The following is a 21,150-nucleotide window of genomic DNA, read 5'->3' as shown; positions in this document are numbered from 1 at the left end:
GCAAATATTTTCACCCAGTCCGTAGATTGTCTTTTCAATTTCTTATGGCTTCCTTTGCTGTGCAAAAGCTTATAAGTTTGATTAGGTTCCATTTGTTTATTTTTGCTTCTATTTCTTTTGCCTTGGGAGACTGATCTAAGAAAACATTGCTACAATTTACGTCAGAGAATGTTTTGCCTATGTTCTCGTCTAGGAGTTTTATGGTATCCTATCTTATATTTAAGTCTTTAAGCCATTTTGAGTTTATTTTTGTATATGGTGTGAGGGAGTTTTCCAACTTCATTGATTTACATGAGGCTAATAAACAGCCTCTTTTGCATGACCTATGGAAGTCACATCCTTTACGTGGTTTCCCAAATGAAGAGTGAAATGCTATTGTGTTATTTACCCCCAAATTTAGCTTCCATCCTACATTGTATGTTCTATTTAAGTGGTTTTGGGGGCATTTTACATAAGCAAGATTTTTGCTCCCCTGAGCTGAAATTAGAAACTATCCATGACTGTTGTGATCTGACCATAAATTGGAGAATTAATGTATGGGAAATCAAATAGTGGCCTCCAATCTGCCCATTGCCACTTCCGTCTTTCCCAGTTCCATTCCTCCCCTCTTCATTTGTGTATTTCCCCTCCCTCAGATACATCTTCTGTGCCTCCACCCCTGTGAGCTGTAGCCATTCACCAAACTCCATTCACTCCTCAACTTCACTCAACTTTTTCAGACTCCTATATTGCATCCTTGACCTCCCTCCTGTCACTTTTTGGACATCCATTCCTATGTGGTTCTAGCCTGGCCCTCCTCACCTTCCATCCTCCCTGCAAACCACATCATTTGAGCCTTTATTTTCTTACCCTGCATCTACTTCCAAGCCAGATATCTCAGCCCATTCCCCGTGTACTCTACAACCACACCATCAAGGACCCCAGCCCCAACTCTCAGGCATCCTCAACTAATTCATAAACCAAATCCACAACCCACAGCCCTCTTATCCCTGACCCTTTCTCCTGGGCTCCTTGGCTCCTCGGCTCCTCATGCCCAACGTTCTCCCAGCTTCCTCATTGTCATGTGCCCATTTTTTTTTCTCTTCTCTTGGTCATTATCTTCACCAGGCTTCATGTCCTCTTTCAATTCTCTATTTCTGCCTTGGGCCACACTATATTTCCAGCATCTGCCTACCCCACACGTATTCCCCTTCCTCCTCTCACTGTCTTGTTGTTGTTGTTGTTGTTGTTGTTTTGGCTGCGTTGGGTCTTTGTTGCTGCGCTCGGGCTTTCTCTAATTGCAGCGAGCGGGGGCTGCTCTTCCTTGTGGTGAGCGGTCTTCTCACTGCGGTGGCTTCTCTTGTTGCGGAGCATGGGCTCTAGGCATGTGGGTTTCAGTAGTTGTGGCACGCGGGCTCAGTAGCTGTGGCTCGCGGGCTCCAGAGCACAGGCCCAGCAGCTGTGGCATGCGGGCCCAGCTGCTCTGCAGCATGTGGGATCCTGGACCAGGGATCAAGCCCGCGTTCCTGCATCGGCAGATGGACTCTCAACCACTGCGCCATCAGGGAAGCCCTCACTATCGTTTTAATCCCTCAAAGACAATAAGTCTCTTGGGAGTTTTATCAACCACTGACCTTTACCATTTTTGCCCCCAAACTCCTCATACCCTTATTTCCTTCATTCCCATGGAATCCCGCACCTGTTTCCCTAGAACCCGGTATGCCTCATACTCGTCACTGTGCCGCACACTTTAACTCATTGTACCCTCAAAACCGGCAATGCCCTTTACCCACCTTGGGATTTTTCGTATTTCTTTTTCTTTCTCCTTCTGCCTTTTCTCTTTCCCTGTACTCTCTCCCACACTCCAGGCTTGCTTCACCGTGGTCTTATTTGCGTGCCCCTTTTTCTATGCCCTCTCTCTCATACTGATCTATCACATACCCATTCACTGCCATGCCTCTGAGCACTCTACCTGTCTTACCCTCTGACCCACCCAAGGAGGTAATACGCGTAGCAATTTTAAGGCTGCCTATAGCAAGTATTGTCTGTTGGTTGTTGCAGCGTTGAAAGGATTACAAACAATGGAAAGGACCCCTTTTTCCTGCGTCCAGAAGTCTGGAGATACAACAACTATTCTTCCGTATGTGAACGTGTGGTCCACAGATACACAGGGACTGTGTAAGTTAATTTTATGAAAGTGAATGCTTTCATATGAATGCGTCATGTGTGTTTATGAATATGATGCGAGTTTATATGTGCTGAGCATGTATGTTTGTGAGTTTACACCTGTAGTTGTGTGAGTATGTGACTTATGTATATGTATGTGAGTATATATGAGTACGTGAGTGTGAATGCACATGTGTGTTTGCTTCTGCCTGTAAGTGTTTCAGTGAGTTCGTGTTTGTGTGCAGACATGGTTGACCACCACTATGGCTCCAACTCCTGACGTGAAAATTGACAATGATCGCATCATGACTGTGCATCAAATGTGGATTTATTTGTAGGGAAAACTGAAAGATTACTTTCAACTCCTAATTTATATTTCTTAGTTATCAAAGCATCGAGTGCTCATTACTGGAAAATAGCACAATTAATTAATTAATTAATGCAGAGCACTCTGGTAACAATTTGATCCCCTTGAATTAAGTAATTGAGCATTGGTTCACCTGATATTTACAAGAATAGTAAAATCTCTCTGTTGAGCCATCAGAACTAGATGCTAATTTGTGAGACACTCTTTGAACCTTCTCGTTTTTGCTATGCATACTGTTCTGTGTCTAAGTCTAATCACTAATGGAGGTCAGTAATTGTAAAGTATATTTTCCTACAACATCTCCATATTAATTGGCATTGATTTATGCAAATGAGTCCAATTAATTGGCTTTGATTTGTGCAGACATTTTCTATAATGAGTGATTTATCATATTCTTCCTTTTACTTGTGTCTCTTTGAATATACTTCTCAGGTATTTTGTCTCATTCCATTTCTCTACCAATACTTTAACTGGTGGTTCAGTTCAGTGGTCTGAAGATTAGGAAAGTACTAGTTTCAGGGAGAGAAACGTCTCAGGAAAGTGAAGAATCTAGAGGAACACGCATCTTTTATGCCAGTCTTTATTTGAGTGACTTAAGAATTTCCAACTCTCCTCCATGTGAGACCCTGTCCGCCTTCAGGGATCATGGAAAAGAAAATGCCTCTTGAAAACACTCCAGTTGTTTCCTAAGGGGGCTAACTAGAAACTTGTAATTGTTTTTAGTAATTAACAACTGAGAGAAAAGTTTTCAGAAATGTTCCCAGATCCCAAGCCTACACTCCCATTGCTGCTTCAGGTGAAATGATTTTGCAGTTCTGTTGGGAGGGGTGGGGAGGACACAGAATCTCAAACCCATATATCAGGCTCCGGCTAGCTCCCTCCCACACAGGTACTGGCTATAAAAACCATCACTCTGAGCCCATTGTCCTGGCATCAGGAAGGAGTCAGGTAAGGATGTTCTATTTCATTCTGAGCAGCAGAGTCTGTAAGAGAAAGGCAGATCAAGAGTCTGGGTAAGGGCTTCCCTGGTGGCGCAGTGGTTGAGAGTCCACCTGCTGATGCAGGGGACACGGGTTCGTGCCCCGGTCCGGGAAGATCCCACATGCCGCGGAGCGGCTGGGCCCATGAGCCATGGCCGCTGAGCCTGCCCGTCCGGAGCCTGTGCTCCGCAACGGGAGAGGCCACAACAGTGAGAGGCCCGCGTACCGCAAAAAAAAGAGTCTGGGTAAGAGATCATATCAGAAAAAGGCAGTCTTCTGTGTAGTAACCTGATTCGGTGCCAACACCGTGCAGAAAGGTGGAATAAGTCTGAGGCATGAGCTAGTAAAGAGAGAGGGGGTCCTAGAATCTACACCAATCTCTAAAGACTCCTCATGCAATTTAATGTAAACCTCTGACAGTGATTGTTGTGACTCATTCCAAGATATAACAAAACCTGCTTTCTAAGGTGCTTAAAAATATTTGTATTTTAAGTTGTAAAATCAATCTGCTGTTGAGTCTACCTTATAGGAATCAGGATGACTAGAGGTGCACCAATAATCGCTCCAGGTCTGCAATAAAGAGTATGATGAATCTGCAATACTCATCCAGTTCTGTGCAGAAAGTGTATGCAAATGGAAATGGCTTGAATAGAAAGGTTTTTTTCTAACTCTGGATGTCTGATGCAATTAATGGAGACAGTAACTCTGTGTCAACTGAAAACCTCCGTAGTGTGTTGGTTATGGCAAGGTTATCATCACTCTTACATTTACAGAACAGTTGACATGATAATTATGAGTTAAAGGCCGCAGCTGGCAGTCTCATATCGTGTTGTTTCCGTTTGTTTAAAAAATATGCTGTTACTATCAATCTAAAAATCCAGTCTTTGAATTTATAAAATGCACAAGAATACATGCCTTGCAGATGCTGTTTTGCATATATGTCTTGTATGTCAGTATCATTCACAAATCTTATTACTTTGCTAGTCTTTTCACTTAACTCTGAAATTAACAAATAGATAAGTATATGAACTGAAAATAGTAATAATGTAGTTTTGGCTTATGCTCTTTTATCATGTATTAGTGTTTGATGTCCCAAAGTTTACGGCATTACATGTGCTTATTCAATAATTCCTGTGATGGGTGCCATTATACCTGCTTTTCTGACATAAAAATAAAGGAGTCTGGGACTTCCCTGGTGGCACAGTGGTTAAGAATCTGCCTGCCGGGCTTCCCTGGTGATGCAGTGGTTGAGAGTCCGCCTGCCGATGCAGGGAACACCGGTTCGTGCCCTGGTCTGGGAAGATCCCACATGCCGCAGAGCGGCTGGGCCCGTGAGCCATGGCCGCTGAGCCTGCGCGTCCGGAGCCTGTGCTCCGCAAGGGGAGAGGCCACAACAGTGAGAGGCCCCCGTACCGCAAAAAAAAAAAAAAAAAGAATCTGCCTGCCAATGCAGGGAACATGGGTTCGATTCCCTGGTCTGGGAAGATCCCACATGCCGTGGAGCAACTAAGCCCGTGCGCCACAACTACTGAGCCTGCACTCTAGAGCCCTCGAGCCACAACTACTGAAGCCTGCGCGCCTAGAGCCTGTGCTCCGCAACAAGTGAAGCCACCGCAATGAGAAGCACGCGCACCACAACGAAGAGTAGCCCCACTCGACACAACTAGAGAAAGCCTGCGCACAGCAACGAAGACCCAATGCAACCAAAGATAAATAAATAAATAAACAAAAGACTCCACCAACTTTAAAATAAATAAATAAATAAAGGACTCTTCCTGTTGCTGTCCTAATACCAAGCCATTCTCATCTTCATGACGTTACCTTGTCCTGGAGCAGGTTCCTGCAGTATTCTGCTGCTCGCAGGGCATTTACATGTATTAAGATACCTAAAGGGCTTCCCTGCTGGCGCAGTGGTTGAGAGTCCGCCTGCCGATGCAGGGGACGTGGGTTCGTGCCCCGGTCCGGGAGGATCCCACATGCCGCGGAGCGGCTGGGCCCGTGGGCCATGGCCGCTGGGCCTGCGCGTCCGGAGCCTGTGCTCCGCAACGGGAGAGGCCACAGCAGTGAGAGGCCCGCGTACCACCAAAAAAAAAAAAAAAAAAGATACCTAAAGCTTCATTCACAATACATAGTGCCCTACAAAATAAAACTTTACAAGAATGGAATCTCGTTATAATGAAAATATAAAATACCACCAGTCTAAAATAAGTTGTGAAATTAAAACTAAATATGGACCTGGATTATTATTTGAATAGAACCAACTGGCTTTTTGGCAGAGAATGGTGGTTCAATGCACTATCTTTACCAGCCTAATGGGTCTCAAGTCTTCACTCTGCCCTACGCAGCAGATTTCAAGAAGCATGTAACCTCTCTGTGTTACCCTTCCCTGTAAAACTGAAGTCACAGAAATCCCGGGCTCGTGGATTCGTGAAGCATGAAGTGATCATGTGGCGTGCCTTCAACGAGTCATTTTACATATAAGTGCTCTTTATAATGTACACATTCAACCCTTTTAAGGCTGCTAGTAACAGAAAAACATGAAGTACATTTTTCTAACCGGGAACTCACGGCAAGTGCAGAATATTGGATTTCAGCTGACATGATTCATGTAGCCCAAGCCTCATATTCCCATGCAGGACATTTAAACTCACAAGACAAGTATCAGTGACCGTGAACTGAGAGGATGGCTAGCAGCGATTTGACAATGGATGTGATCTTCTTAACACAGACTGTGGTTGGAATCCTGGAGAATTTCTCGCTTCTTTGCCGTTATATCATCCTTCCCTTCACTGGCTACAGGTTAAGGTCCACAGATTTCATCCTCAAGCACCTGATTGTAGCCACCTTCTTGGTCCTCATCTCTAAAGGGGTCCCCCAGACAGTTATTCCCCCTTTGGGTGGAAACATATACCCAGTGATTTTGGAGGCAGACTTCTTTTCTTTCTTCACAGAGTGGTGAGGGAGTGTCCACTGGTAGCATCTGCCTCTGGAGTGTCTTTCAGGCCACCACGATGAGTCCCAGGAACTCCAGGTGGGCAGAGCTTCAAGTAAAACTCCCAAGTACATTGTTGCCTCTACTTTCCTGTGTTGGATGCTCCAAATGCTGGGAAATGTTGTTTTTCCTATCGATGTAACTGGCAAATGGAGCAACAAAGACATCACAAACGGGAAGGCTTTTTGATACTGTCCTGCTGTTCATCGTGACGAAACCAGACAGACATTGTATGGAGCATTGCTATTACTCCCTGATGTTTTCTGTTTGGGGCTCACGCTCTGGGCCAGTGGCTCCACGGTTTTCATCCTGTACAGACATGAGCAGCAGGTCCAACACATTTGTAGGACCAATGCCTCCCCCAGGTCCCCCCCGCTTCTCTTGAGTCCAGAGCTGCCCAAACCATTCTTCTCCTGGTGAGCACTGTCGTCTGCTTTTATACCCTTTCCTCCATCTTTCAACTTCTTTTGTCTCTTTCTGATCATCCTAGCTGTTCCCTGTGTACATCACTGTAATCACTGCTGCGCGCTTTCCCACTGTCAGCCCCTTTCTGCTCGTGAGCCGTGACCCCAGTGTACACAGGCTCTACTTTGCCTGGTTCAGGAATACAAAATCCCCCACTGTTAGGAGAAATATGTAAATTGTGTGTATTTCCACAGTGCACAGTTGCCAATTCCTTCCTTCCTTCCTTCACCCTCAGTGTCCAAAGGCGAGTTTTGAACTGGAACCTGTGGAAGAACTGCTTTCAGGCTGATTCATGTTGTTGGCAGAATACGTTTCCTTTAATGACTCACTTCTGAATATCTCCATCTAGAAAGGCAGCATTAGCAAGTTGAATCCCTCTTCTGTTTTCAATCTCTTACTTCTTTCCGTCGTAGCTATTTGGCATCTGTTCTTTAAAGCTCAGGTGATTATACTCCACCCACCTTCATTAACGAGGAAAATCTGTTCTAGTCAGCTACGGCTGCTGTAACCAAGAATACCACAGGGGAATGCTCCAAGGTGATGGAGTAGGAAAACCCTGAGCTCTCCTCTCCTCCTGGACACACCAATATTACAACTGCATACAGAGCAAGTATTGATGAGGAAGACCAGAAGCTACCAGAAAAGATCTTCTACAACTAAAGGAATGCAGAAGGATCCCCAGTGAGACAGGTAGGAGGGTTGGAGTCTCGGTAGAGTCAAGAACCATATCTCTGGGTGCGTGACCTAGAAACAGGAGAATGATACAATTACAAAGATTCTTCCCGAGGGGTGAGCATTCTGAGCCCTACGTTGGGCTGGCACGCCGGGAAGATAAGCCCCCAGAACACTTAGCTTTGAAAGCAGCAGGGCTTTCTTTCGGGAGAGCCAGAGGGATGTGGGAAATGCGCGGAGGCAGAGACTCCGCTCTTTTTTTTCTTTTTTTTGAGGTATGGTTGATCTACAATATTGTGTTTGCTTCAACGATACAGCAAAGTGACTCCGTTTTTTTTTTCAGAGGATACACCATTATAGGTTATTACAAGATACTGTATATCGCTGTGCTATAAAGTAGATCCTCGTTACTAATCTATTTTATGTATAGAAGCTTGTATCTGTTAATGCCGTACTCCTGATTTGTCCCTCCCTCCCTCCCTCACCCCTTTGGTAACCATACGTTTGTTTTCTATGTCTGCGAGTCTCTTTCTGTTTTGTATTTAGATTCATTTATATTATTTTTAGATTCCACATGTGATATCATTTGGTATTTGTCTTTCTCTGACTTACTGCACTAAGTATAATATTCTTTCAGTCCCTCCATGTTGCTGCAGATGGCAATATTTCATTCTTTTTAATGGCTGAGTGTTATTCCATCGCATGTATATCCATGTTTTCATGTCTTGGCTATTGTACAAAGTGATGCTATGAACATTGGAGTGCAGGTATCTTTTTGAATTAGAGTTTTTGTTTTTCCAGATATATATATACCCAGGAGTCAGATTGCTGTTTAGTTTTTTAGGGAACATCCATACTGTTTTCCATAGTGGCTGCACCAATTTCCATTCCCACCAACCATATACAGGTGTTCCCTTTTCTCCACACCCTCTCCAGCAATCATTATTTGTGAACTTTGTGATGATAGCCATTCTGACCAGTTTTAGGTGATACCCCATTGTGATTTGATTTGCATTTCTCTTATATTTAGTGATGTTGAGCATCATGTGTTTGTTGGCCATCTGTATGTGTTTTTTGGAGAAATGTCTATTTAGGTCTTGTGCCCATTTTTTGATTGGATTGCTGTTTTTTGTATAGAATTCTATGACCTGTTTATATATTTTGGATATTAACCCCTTGTTGGTTGTAGGGTTTGCAAATATTTTCTCTCATTCCGTAGGTTGTCTTTCATTTTGTTGATGTTTTCCTTTGCTGTGCAAAAGCTTTGAAGTTTAATTAGGTCCCATTTGTTTATTTTTCCTTTTATTTCTTTTGCCTTGGGAGACTGATCTAAAAAAAATAATTGCTGTGATTTATGTTTGAGAATGATTTCCTGTGTTGTCTTGTAAAAGTTGACCATGTCATGACATACATAGTTCTTTAAACCATTTTGACTGTACTTGTTTAATATGATGTGAGGGAGTGTTCTAATTTCATTGATTTTTCACGTAGCTGTCCAGCTTTCCCAGCACCACTTATTGAAGAGACTGTCTTTTCTCCATTGTAATTTCTTGCTCCTTTGTCTTAGGTTAATTGACTGTAGGTGTGTGGATTTATTTCTGGACTCTCTGTTCTGTTCCTCTGATCTATATGTCTCTTTTTGTGCCAATACCACACTGTTTTCATTTCTTTTGCTTGGTAGTATTGTCTGAAGTCTGGAAGGTTCATGCCTCCAGCTTTGTTCTTTTTCCTCAGGATTGCTTTGACAGTTCAGGGTCTTTTGTGGTTCTATATGAATTTAAGGATTATTTGTTCTAGTTCTGTGAAAAATATCATGGGTATTTTGATAGGGATTGCATTAAACCTGTAGACTGCTTTGGGTAGTGTGGCCATTTTAACAAAAGTAATTCTTCCAACCCGTGAGCATGGGATACCATTCCATTTCTTTGAATCATCTTCAGTTTTCTTCATCAGTGCATTTTAGTTTTCAGCATATACGTCTTTCACCTCCTTTGATAAGTTTATTCCTAGGTATTTTTTTGATGTGATTTTAAATGGAATTTTTAACTTTCTCTTCCATTGTTAGTGTAAGAAATGCAACAACTTCTGTATATTAAGCTTGTATCTTCTACCTTGCTGAATTCATTTATTGGTTCTAATAGTTTTTGTGGGGAGTCTTTTGGGTTTTCTATATAGAGTATCACGTCATCTCCATATAATGACAATTTTACCTCTTCCCTTCCAATTTGGATACATTTTCTTTCCTTTTCCTGTCTGATTGCTGTGGCTAGGACTTCCAGTACTACGTTGAATAGAAGTGGTGAGAGTGGGCATCCTTGTCTTGTTCTAGATTTTAGCAGGAAGGCTTTCAGCTTTCCACCATTGAATATTATGTTGGTGATGGTTTTGTCATAAATGGCTTTAATTATGTTGAGATATCTTCCCTGTATACCTGCTTTGGTGAGAGTTTTTATCATGAATGGATGTTGAATTTTGTCAAATGCTTTTGCAGCGTCTGTTGAGATGATCATGTGGTTTTTGTCATTTCTTTTGTTAATCTGGTGTATCACATTGATTGATTTTGCGTATGTTGAACCATCCTTGAAACACTGGAATGAATACAACTTGATCACGGTGTATGATCCTTTTTACATATTATTAGACCCAGTTTGCTAATATTTTCTTGAGGATTTTTGCGTCTATATTCATCAAAGGTATTGGCCTATTTATAATTTTATTTTTTTAATTGTCTTTGTCTGGTTTTGGTATCAGGGTGATGGTGACCTCATAGAATGAATTTGGGAGTGTTCCCTGGTCTTCAGTTTTTTTGGATTGTTGGAGAATAATAAGTTGTTCTTTGTATCTTTGGTGGAATTCCCTAAGGAAGCCATTTGATCCTTGACTTTTGTTTTGCAGAGAGGTTTTTAAAAAATTTTAATTGCAAGTTCTATTTCACTTCTAGTGATTGGTCTGTTCAAATTATCTGTTTCTTCTTGACTCAGTTTTCACAGGCTGTATGTTTCTAGAAACTTGTTTATTTTTTCTAGGTTGTCCAATTCGTTGGCATAAAAATGTTCATAATATTCTCTTATGACTTTTTTCTATTTCTGCAGTATTGGCTGTTATTTCTCCTCTTTCATTGCTTCTTTTGTTTTTGTGCTTCTCTCTTTCTTTCTTGGTGAGCCTGGCTAGAGGTCCATTGAATTTGTTTATATTTAAAAAAACAGCTCTTGGTTTTATTGATCATTTTCTATACTTTTTTTGATCTTTATTTTCTCTCTGGTCTTTATTATTTCCTTTGTTCTGCTGACTTTGGGTTTTGTTTGTTCTTTCTCTCTTTTATGTGCTAGGTTAGGTTGTTTACTTGAGATTTTTCTTGTTTCTTGAAGAAGGCCTGTATTGCTATGAATTTCCCTCTTGCTGCATTCCTTAAATTTGTAAAGGTTATATTTTCATTTTCATTTGTCTTGAGGTATTTTCTAACTTTATCTTTGATTTAATTGTTCACCTGTTGGTTTTTAGTAACATGTTGTTTAGTTTCCATACGTCCATTCTTGTCCCATTTTTCTTCCTGCAATTGAATCTAGTTTCATACCACTGTGGTCAGAAAAGATGCTTGTAATATTTGCTATTCTCTTAAATTTGTTGAGCCTTGTTTTGTGCCTTTGTATGTGGTTTATCCTAGAGAACGTTCCATGCATGCTTGAAAACAAACTGTGTTTTCTTTTTTTTTTAATGTTTTGTCCTGTAGATATCAATTAAATCCACTGGTCTCTTGTGTCATTTAGGATGTCTGTTGCCTTCTTGATTTTCTATCTGGATGATCTGTCCATTAATGACAGTTGGGTATTAAAGTCTTCTACTATTATTGTATTATTGTCAATGTTTCCCTTTATGTCTCTTAGTATTTGTTTTATATAATTGGATACTCATATATTGGGTGCATATATGTTAATGAGTGTAATATCCTCTTCTTGTATTGATCCCTTTATCAATATATAATGACCCTCTTTGTCTTTTGGTATAGACTTTGCTTTAAAGTCTACTTTGTCTGATATGAGTATCGATACCTCTGCTTCCTTGTCATTTTCATTTGAATGAAATATATTTTTCCATCCCCTCACTTTCAGTCTGTGTGTGTCTTCTGCCCTGAAGTGAGTCTCTTGTAGGCAGGATATTGTAGGTTTTTTTAAAAATCCAATCTGCCACTCTATGCCTTTTGATTAGAGCATTTAGTCCACTAACATGTAAAGTAATTATTGATAAGTATGTAATTATTGCCATTTTAATCCTTGTTTTCCAGTTGTTTTTGTAATTCTTCTTTGTTCATTTCTTCTTTTGTTTTTCCTTGTCTGGTTTGATGATTTTCTTCTGTAGTATGCTTGGGTTCCTTTCTTTTTTGGTTTTTGTGAATCTATTGTACGTTTTTGATTTGTGGTTACCACGGAGTTTAAGTATGTTGACCCATAACTATATCTACTTACTATAAACGGATAGACATACAAGTTTAAACACATTTTGAAAGATCTACATTTTTCTACTCCCCTCCCCTACTTTCTATGATTTTGATGTCCTATTTTACATCTTCATGCGTATCCTTTAATGTTAATTGTAGTTATGATCACTTTGACAAAAATTTTGGATTGTTTTTTAATCTATGTACTGGCTCAGTAAGTGATCTTCAATCCTTTTATACATTTGCCTTTCCTTTTGTGATTTTTCCCTTTCCTGTGGATTCTTGCTTCTTTTTTTTTTTAGAGAAGATCCTTCAATATTGTTTTTAGGTTTGGCTTAGTATTGCTGAATTCTATTAGTTTTTGCTTGTTTGAAAAATTATTTAACTCACCTTCTATTCTTAATGATAATCTTGCTGAGTAAAGAATTCTAGTTTGCAGATTTTTCCCTTTCAGCACTTTGATTATATCATACCACTCCCTTCTGGACTGCAAAGTTTCTGCAGAGAAATCAGCTGATAGCCCTATGTAAATTCCGTTGTAACTGACTCTTTGTTTTACTCTCCCTGCCTTTAAAATCCTCTCTTTATCTTTAACTTTTACCGTTTTAATGATGATATGTCTTGGTGTGGGGCTGTTTGGTTTCATCTTTTTGGGAACCCACTGTGCTTCCTGTACCTGAATATCTGTTTCCTTCTTTAGGTTTGTGAAGTTTTCAGTCATAAGTTCTTCAAGTATGTTTTCAATCCCCTTCTTTCTCTGTTCCACTCTCGATCTCCTATTATGTGTTGTTTGACATGTTTTATATTACCCCATAGATCTCATATGTTGATTTCTTTTTTTTTTTTTTTTTTTAGTTTATGTTTGTCTGCTATTCTAGTTGGTTGATTTCCATTATTCTGTCTTCCAGGTCACTTATTCCTTCTTCTGTGTCATTTAAGCTGGTATTATTTGCTTCTAGATTGGTTTTTTTTTTTTTTTTTTTTTTGCGGTACGGGGGCCTCTCACTGTTGTGGCGTCTCCCCTTGCAGAGCACAGACTCCGGACACGCAGGCTCAGTGGCCATGGCTCACGGGCCCAGCCACTGCGGGGCATGTGGGATCTTCCCGGACCGGGGCACGAACCCATGTCCCCTGCATCGGCAGGCGGACTCTCAACCACTGCACCACCAGGGAAGCCCTAGATTGGGTTTTTTATCTCAGCAGTTGAATTATCTATTTTTGATTGTTTCATCTTTATAATTTCTAGTTCCTTGTTACATGGATCTGAATTTCTGTCAATAATCTTTCTCAATTTTTTTAGCATTTTTATTAACTCCTTTTTGGACTTAGTGTCTAGTAGCCTGGTGAGCTCTGTTTTATTATTTGTCCTTTCAGAGGATTTCTCTTGGTCTTTTTAATTGAGAGTGATTTTTATGCCTTTTCATTTTACTTAACTGTTTCTCCTAAATACACAGAGAAAGTTATCTACTGTGGTCTTGAAGGGGTGTTTTTATGTGGGAGCATCCCTGTGTAGACTGTGTGTGTCCAGTGTTTTTGGTGCGAGGGCTGGTTTTGGTATTGATGCCAGCCATGTCTTTCTTCAGGGTGTGCTGGCCCTTATCCCCTTGATAGTGAATGTGGTTAGTTTTGTAGTATTTAGACCCTGTGTTGGGTGTGAGGTAGGGCTTCTTCTCTACTCCGTGTCTGTCAGTGTGCTGTGAGGGGTGGGGTCTGCTCCCCAGTTGTTGGAGTAGAAGCCCTCAGGTTCATTCTGGCTCTATTACCCTTGAGTGGGTGCCCTGCCCCAAAGGAGGTGATTGATGAAGCAAGTGAGGCCTGTGTGGTCACAGAGGACCTATGACTACCTGTATAGGGGTCTTTGTTTCTGCTCTGAAGCAGCCTAAGTTTGCAACCCTTTCTCTATTAACGTTGTCCCAGATCTAGTGCAAGGCTGTCCTGTGGAGTAGGCTGGTACTGGGGGTTGTGGTATTGTGGATGCAAGAATTGAGGTAGCTCTGCTGCAGCCTGGGATCTGGGCTGCCTCTGTGGCAGACTTCCCCCAGGACCTGTCTGCCCCTGATCTAGTGCTAAGCTGTGGTGTGGATTGGGCAGAGCTGGGTCGCTCTTGCTGGGAGACGAACTGCTGCATACTCCTGAGTAAGTTGACAGTGGCCATTGGTGCCCCACCCAGACCACACCCTGGGCACTCCCAGCTATCTCTGTGTAGCTAAATGAGTCCTATCCCAGGGCCTGAGCACCTGAGCTTGAGCGCTTAGTCACTGCTTGCTCTTGTGGCATGGCCCCATGTGCACACTGTCCCCCAGAGCTACATCCTTCACCCGTACACACGCTGACAATGGCTTCTGTGGATCCACCCAGATCACACCCCAGGCATCCTGGTCTGTCTCTGTGCATCTAGACTGAGTCTCTGCCCAGGTCTCATGCCAGGCTGTGGTGTGAAGTGAGCAGGGCCAGGGATTGCACTCATTCAGATTGGGGAGTGTAGCAAGGTAGCAGCCACCAATGCAAGACTCTCTCTGCCCTGACTGTCGTCAAGCCAGCACATGTGTGCTCCTTGCAAGTAGAGTCTAGGCTTCTCCATCCCTTCTAACTGTCTCAGTGGATTTTCCAGTGGGCAAGAGGGCCTGTCTTCTCTACACAGGACCCCAAGACTGGGATGCCCAGATGGTGGTCTGACCTGCTCACTCCCCAGGCCAAGGGATCTGCTCATACAGACTTTCTTCTCCTTACAGATCCCTCCCCGGTGTGGCAGGTCCCAGCTCGATGCCTTTTTTTCCCATCCTACCAGGTTATGTGGAGATCTTTCTTGCAGCTTTGGTTGTGTAGGACTTTTTCTGCCAATCTCAAGTTAGTTTTCCGTGAGAATTGCTCCACATGTAAATGTATTTTTGATGTGTTTGTTGAGGGAGGTGAGTTCTATGTCCTCCTACTGCCCCATCTTAATCCTCCCCGAGACTCCACTCTTAAAGGGCACACACAAAATATCACACGCTCAGGGACTCAGGAAAGCAGTAGTAATTTGAAAGGAACCTGAGTCAGACTGACCTGCTGATTTGGGAGAATCTGCTGGAGAAGTAGGAGGCAAATGGAACTCACTCTTGGGACACAAACGTGGGCAGCACCCATTTTTGTGAGCTATTTCTACCACATGGACACTGGTGCTAGCCTGCACCGTTTGGAATCCTACCTCTAGATTATTAGCCGCAGGACCCAGCCCTGACCCCACCAACCAGCCTGTCGGCACCAGTATTGAGACGCTTTAGACCAAGCAATTAGCTGAGCAGGGACACAGACCCATCCACCAGCAGGCAGGCTTCCTTAAGGCTCCATGAGCACACAGCTGCCCTAGACATGGCCTTGTCCACCAGAGGACCCAGGACCAGCCTCACATACCAGTGGGCAGACACTAGACTCAGGCTCTTCAGGACCGTGAAGTCAGAGACCCTGGGACCCATCTCAGACCACCGGTGGGCAGGTACCAGCCCCAGGACCCACCAGGCCCCAGCCCCAACAACCAGCAGGCAGACATCTGCTCAGAAATACCTTGCACTCCTCAGCCAGCCATACTGGAATCCAACCCCACTCACCAGCAGGCCAGCACCAGCTTTGGCACACAGCCAGTACGCACAGGAACAGGAACTGGTTCCACCCACCAGCAGGTCAACACTGAACTCAGGAACCCCAGCCCCACAACCACCCACCCCAGAACCTGGCTCTGCCTACCAGTAAGCTTGCACTAGCCCCGGGACCCCCCAGGCTTCTGCAGGCAACAGCCTCGTAACCCAGCCCTGCCAACAAGTGGCCGTCAGCCTCTCCACAAGGCAGTACTTGGCAACAACAGTACTGCAGCCTAGCCACGCCTACAAGATTGCCCGCAGTAGTCAGGGTGCTACCACAGAAGGACAAAGGCATCCGCCATGGGGGGCAACCCTAGAGCGTATAGCACTAATGACCAGAGGGGAATGTGGTGCTGGGACCCACAGGACATCTAGAAAAGGCCACGTCTCCAAAGTCAGGAAACATCACCAACCTACTAGGTACACAAATAAAAACAGCAAATTAGGCAAAATGAGGTCACAGAGTAACATGTTCCCATCTAAGGAACAAGATAAAAACCCAGAAGAACTACATGAAGTGGAGATAGGCCATCTACCCAAGAAAGAGTTCAGTGTAATGATCATAAAAATGATCAAAGAACTCAGGAGAAGAATGGATGGACACAGGGAGAAGTTTTTTTTTTATATAAATCTATTTATTCATTTTTGGCTGTGTTGGGTCTTCGTTGCTGTACGTGGGCTTTCTCTAGTTGTGGCAAGAGGGGGTTGCTCTTTGTTGCGGCGCGTGGACTTCTCATTGCGGTGGCTTCTCTTGTTGTAGAGCACAGGCTCTAGGTGCGTGGGCTTCAGTAGTTGTGACACATGGGTTCAGTAGTTGTGGCTCACAGGGTCTAGAGCGCAGGCTCAGTAGTTGTGGCGCACGGGCTTAGTTGCTTCGCAGCATGTGGGATCTTCCCGGACCAGGGCTCGAACCTGTGTCCCCTGCATTGGCAGGCGGATTCTTAACCACTGCGCCACAAGGAAAGCCCCACAGTGAGAAGTTTAACAAGGATTTAGAAGATATAAAGAAGAACCAGAGAGGAAGGATATAATAGCTGAAATGAGAAATATACTAGAAGGAATCAACAGTAGATTAAGTGATACAGAGGAAGGAACCTGCGAGCAGGAAGTCAGAGTATTGAAATCACTGATACCGAACAGGAAAAAGAATAAAAATAAATGAGGACTGTCTAAGAGACTTTTGGGACATGATCAATCATACTAACATTTCCATTATAGAGGTTGCAGAAGGAGAAGAGAGAGAAAGGGGCAGAGAGCATATTGAAGATATAATATCTGAAAACTATGCTAACCTGGGAAGGTAAACAGACATGCTGGTCCAGGAAGCACAGAGTCCCAAACAGGATCAACCTGAAGAGGAATGCAACAAGATACAGTGTAATTAAAATGGGAAAAATTAGGGCTTCCCTGGTGGCGCAGTGGTTAAGAATCCACCTTCCAATGCAGGGGACACGGGTTCGAGCCCTGGTCTGGGAAGATCCCACATGCTGCAGAGCAACTAAGCCCATGCGCCACAACTACTGAGCCGGTGCTCTAGAGCCCACGAGCCACAACTACTGAAGCCCGCGTGCCTAGAGCCTGTGCTCTGCAACAAGAGAAGCCACAGCAATGAGCGCGCACCGCAATGAAGAGTAGCCCCTGCTCGCCGCAACTAGACAAAGCATGCACACAGACAAAAATAAAATTAATTAATTAATGAGGATCAGGGTCAACTAAGGGCTGGTGCCATTGTACTAGGGAAGTCATTCCTTAAAATCCATCTTACTGGTGAGTGGAGTCTAAAACTGGAGGCAGAGCCCATTTTCACAGTTGGCCACTACAGTGTCCTTGCCACAGAAAACTTGGTTTTTAATGTCTCATTGCCCCCTCTGCAGACTGTTTGGTTATGCCAACAGCAGTCCTGAGCAGGTGCCTGTGGGAGGGGCATGTGGCTACGAGCAAAGCACATGGCTTTTAGAACTCAACTTCCAGGTAGCAACCCCCTGGGCTCAGGTCCGGCCACTCATAGGAGTCATGGCCAAAGCCTGTGCCCATATGCCAGAAAGTGCCGTCCTGCCCCCCGATGCATCCCACTCACCTGGTGCATTTCTTAGCCTCTACCAGTAGTAGAAAATGCTCATAAACTTCGAGGCTGTGCACTAAGAATGTCCCATCATCATGTGCATGCAGAAGTTTTACTCAAATATTGTACCTGACTCTAAGGATGAGGGACACAATCACAGAGGCCTAGGCTAAAGGGCATTCTGAAAACAATTGGTGTGCCCTCTTCAGAACTGTCAGTATTGGGAACTTCCCTGACAGTCCAGTGGTTAAAACTCTGTGCTTCCATTGCAGGGGGCGTGGATTCGATCCCTGGTTGGGGAACTAAGATCCTACATGCCTCGGGGCACGGCCAAAAAAAAATTATAAAAAAGAAAACCTGTCAGTATCACTGAAGACAAAGGAGTGGCAAACCATCTAGTTTATTTTTTTTAACTTTATTTTTTAATCTACAGAAGTTATTTTTTAAAATTGAAGTATAGTTGATTTACAGTGTTGTGTCAATCTCTGCTGTACAGCAAAGTGACTCAGTTATACACATATAGACATGCTTTTTTATATTCTTTTCCATTGTGGTTGAGGTTAGTAGATGCAAACTATTACATTTAGGATGGATAAACAACAAGGTCCTACTGTATAGCACAGGGAACTACAGTCAATACCCTGTGATAAACCAGAATGCAAACAATCTAGTTTTTAAAAACTAAAGAGTCAAGACAACTAAATGCAATATTTATACCATGACTGGATCTTAGATTTATAAAAACAGAAAAGACATTATTGTATCCCTGGGGGACAGGGGGCAATCGGTATATGGACCGTCTATTAAATGGACTGTCTAATGTTAATTTTTTGTGTGTGATAGATTTATTGTGTTAGGAGAATAACCTTGATGTTAGGTGATCCAAGATCAAGTTGCTTACAGATTCTGTGTCTCTGGAGCATCCTCCTACTGGTTTTTGGACAGCCACCTTCGAGCAGTATATTTACACGGCTGGGATTTCAAGGGATGAATTTTTGTGGGGGAAACAACATTCAGTCTAAAACATAGCCCACTGATTAGTAAACTTATTTACATCTTCAAAGACTCTTTTCTCTGTGCTTCCACTGCAAGGGGTGCGGGTTCGATCCCTGGTTGGGGAGCTAAGATCCCACATGCCGTGCAGCAAGGCCAAAAAATAAAAACAAAGACTCTTTGCCATGTAGTGTAATATAACGAAGGTATTAACCCCAGGGAGTGGAGATCTGCCTACCTCAATATGAGACCAGTGGATTTCTTGCAATGAAAATTTATTTTATAAATTGTTACAATCATGAAACTATTACCAAGGATTACTTCTTGGGATGGTTTCATAGAAGGAAAAAAAACAGCACTTGCAAATTGATAGTTCTGTTTTGTTATGTTTTATTTCTTATATAAAGTGTGGATTATATATTAAGAATACTACAGTAAGAAAGGGACTTTCTCATCACTGTTGGGTCATCAAAGTTCTTCAAGATGTAAGTGGTTGGTAGGGGTCAGGCCTCTTGCCAACACTGAATGCCAGGACCCTGTGGGCACATCTTCTACTTCAAACTACAAGAGAAGAGAGAAATAGTGGTAGAGTGCTGTTCACTAAAATTCTATCTGTGGTCCTACAGTGTATAAAGTGTAAAGGTTTTCCGGGCATATTTTATATGACTAAGATATTTGCATCATGGGCTCAATGTAGAAACAATCCATGAGAACCTACTATATAGCACAGGGAACTCTACTCAATACTCTGTAATAGCCTATATGGGAAAAGAATCTAAAAAAGAGTGGATATATGTATATGTATAACTGATTTACTTTGCTGTACAGCAGAAACTAACACAGCATTGTAAATCAACTATACTCCAATAAAAATTAATTTTAAAAAAGAAACAATCCATGAGCAAGTTCTAAGTCCAGTTTAAATGAGGGCATTTTTTGTTTTTGTTTTTTTGAATTAAGATTTTTTTAAATTGAAGTGTAGTTGATTTACAATGTTGTGTTAATTGCAGGTGTACAGCAAAGTGAATCAGTTATACATATATATTTTTCTTCTTTTTCAGATTCTTTTCCTTTTCTTTTCCCTTATAGGTTATTACAAAATATTGAGTATAGTTCCCTGTGATATACAGTAGGACCTTGTTGTTTATGTATTTTAGATATAGTCGTGTGTATATATCAATCCCAACCTCCTTATATATCCTTCCTCCCCGCTTTCCCATTTGGTAACCACTACTGTCACTGTAGTAGTGATAGTGATAGTGTTCCCTGAAGTTTTATTTTCTGTGCTCACAATCTGGACCCGTGGCTCCATAATTGTCACCCTGTACTGGCACAAACAACGAGTCCAACACATTCACAGGAATACCGTGTCTCCCAGATCCTCTGCTGAGTCCAGAGCCACCCAAAGCATCCTTGTTCTTGTGAGCGCCTTTGTATCTTTTCACACCCTTTCCTCCATCTTTCACATTTCTTACGTTCTTTCTCCTAATCCCAGTTGATGGTTCATGAAAACTGCTGCCCTAATTTCTGTGCGTTTTCCAACTGTCAGCCCCTTTCTGCTCATGACCCGTGACTCCACTATACCCACGCTCTGCTTTGGACGGATAACGAATACAAAACCTGCTACTCTTAATCTGAAATATGTAAATCGTTAGCTTTGGAACAATAATCAGCTGTCTATTCACTTATCACCTGAGAACGTTGATTCGGAAACTTATGGAGAAATCAAAAGTCTTTCTTCAGTACATGCTAGTGGGTATTGGGCTCTTCAGTGGGTTGAATGTGGCACCTACCTGGCTATGGTATTAAGCAATTAAGGTGAATTAAGCCTCCACCTGATACCCAGGATCCTGTAGATAGTAAACTCAATCAAATGTTGCTTGAGGCACATGAATAGATCTGGTCCTACCTCCTGTCAGAAAAAAAGCATGGTTGACCAACTGGTGTACCTATGGGAAAATTTGCCAGTAGTGAGTATGGTGACGAAATGAGTGGTAAATATTGGTGGAAGACAATTAATTATGGATTTCTCATGTATGTGTCTGTCTTACGGACAGCTTTTGTATTGGACTGTTTTTTCATGAATGTTTGCATGAAAAAGAGCTTTGGGGAAAAAAGAGACAGTGTCACCCTCTGGGACAGTGGACGGGTTTGTTTGCTGTACAGTTAAATAAGGATGTTTCCCTTTGGGGCAAATGGTAGGTCAGCTTCCCTTTAAAAGATTGGGTTTTTCTACACGGAGTTCCTCAGCTGCGATTCAATCCCATTACATGTGCTATATCCACCAGGGCCTCGCCACCTCATCCTGATTGGAATTAGGGAGGCGAGTGGAACTGATAAAGTCAGGCTGTTCTTGAGACTGCTGTGCCATTAATAATAAAGTCTCTGGGGTTTTTTCTGTTGTTGTTTTTTAATAGACTTT

General features: G+C 42.6%; 1 pseudogene; it reads left to right on the top strand.

Annotated features, from left to right (window-relative positions):
• Positions 1–6,175: 6,175 nt before the first annotated feature.
• LOC132594007 (vomeronasal type-1 receptor 4-like) lies at positions 6,176–20,227 on the top strand (annotated as a pseudogene).
• The last annotated feature ends 923 nt before the right edge of the window (positions 20,228–21,150 follow it).

The sequence above is a fragment of the Globicephala melas genome, chromosome 19 (assembly GCF_963455315.2).
Source record: "Globicephala melas chromosome 19, mGloMel1.2, whole genome shotgun sequence".
Lineage (NCBI taxonomy): Eukaryota > Metazoa > Chordata > Mammalia > Artiodactyla > Delphinidae > Globicephala > Globicephala melas.
This window is presented reverse-complemented; position numbering and strand designations above follow the sequence as displayed.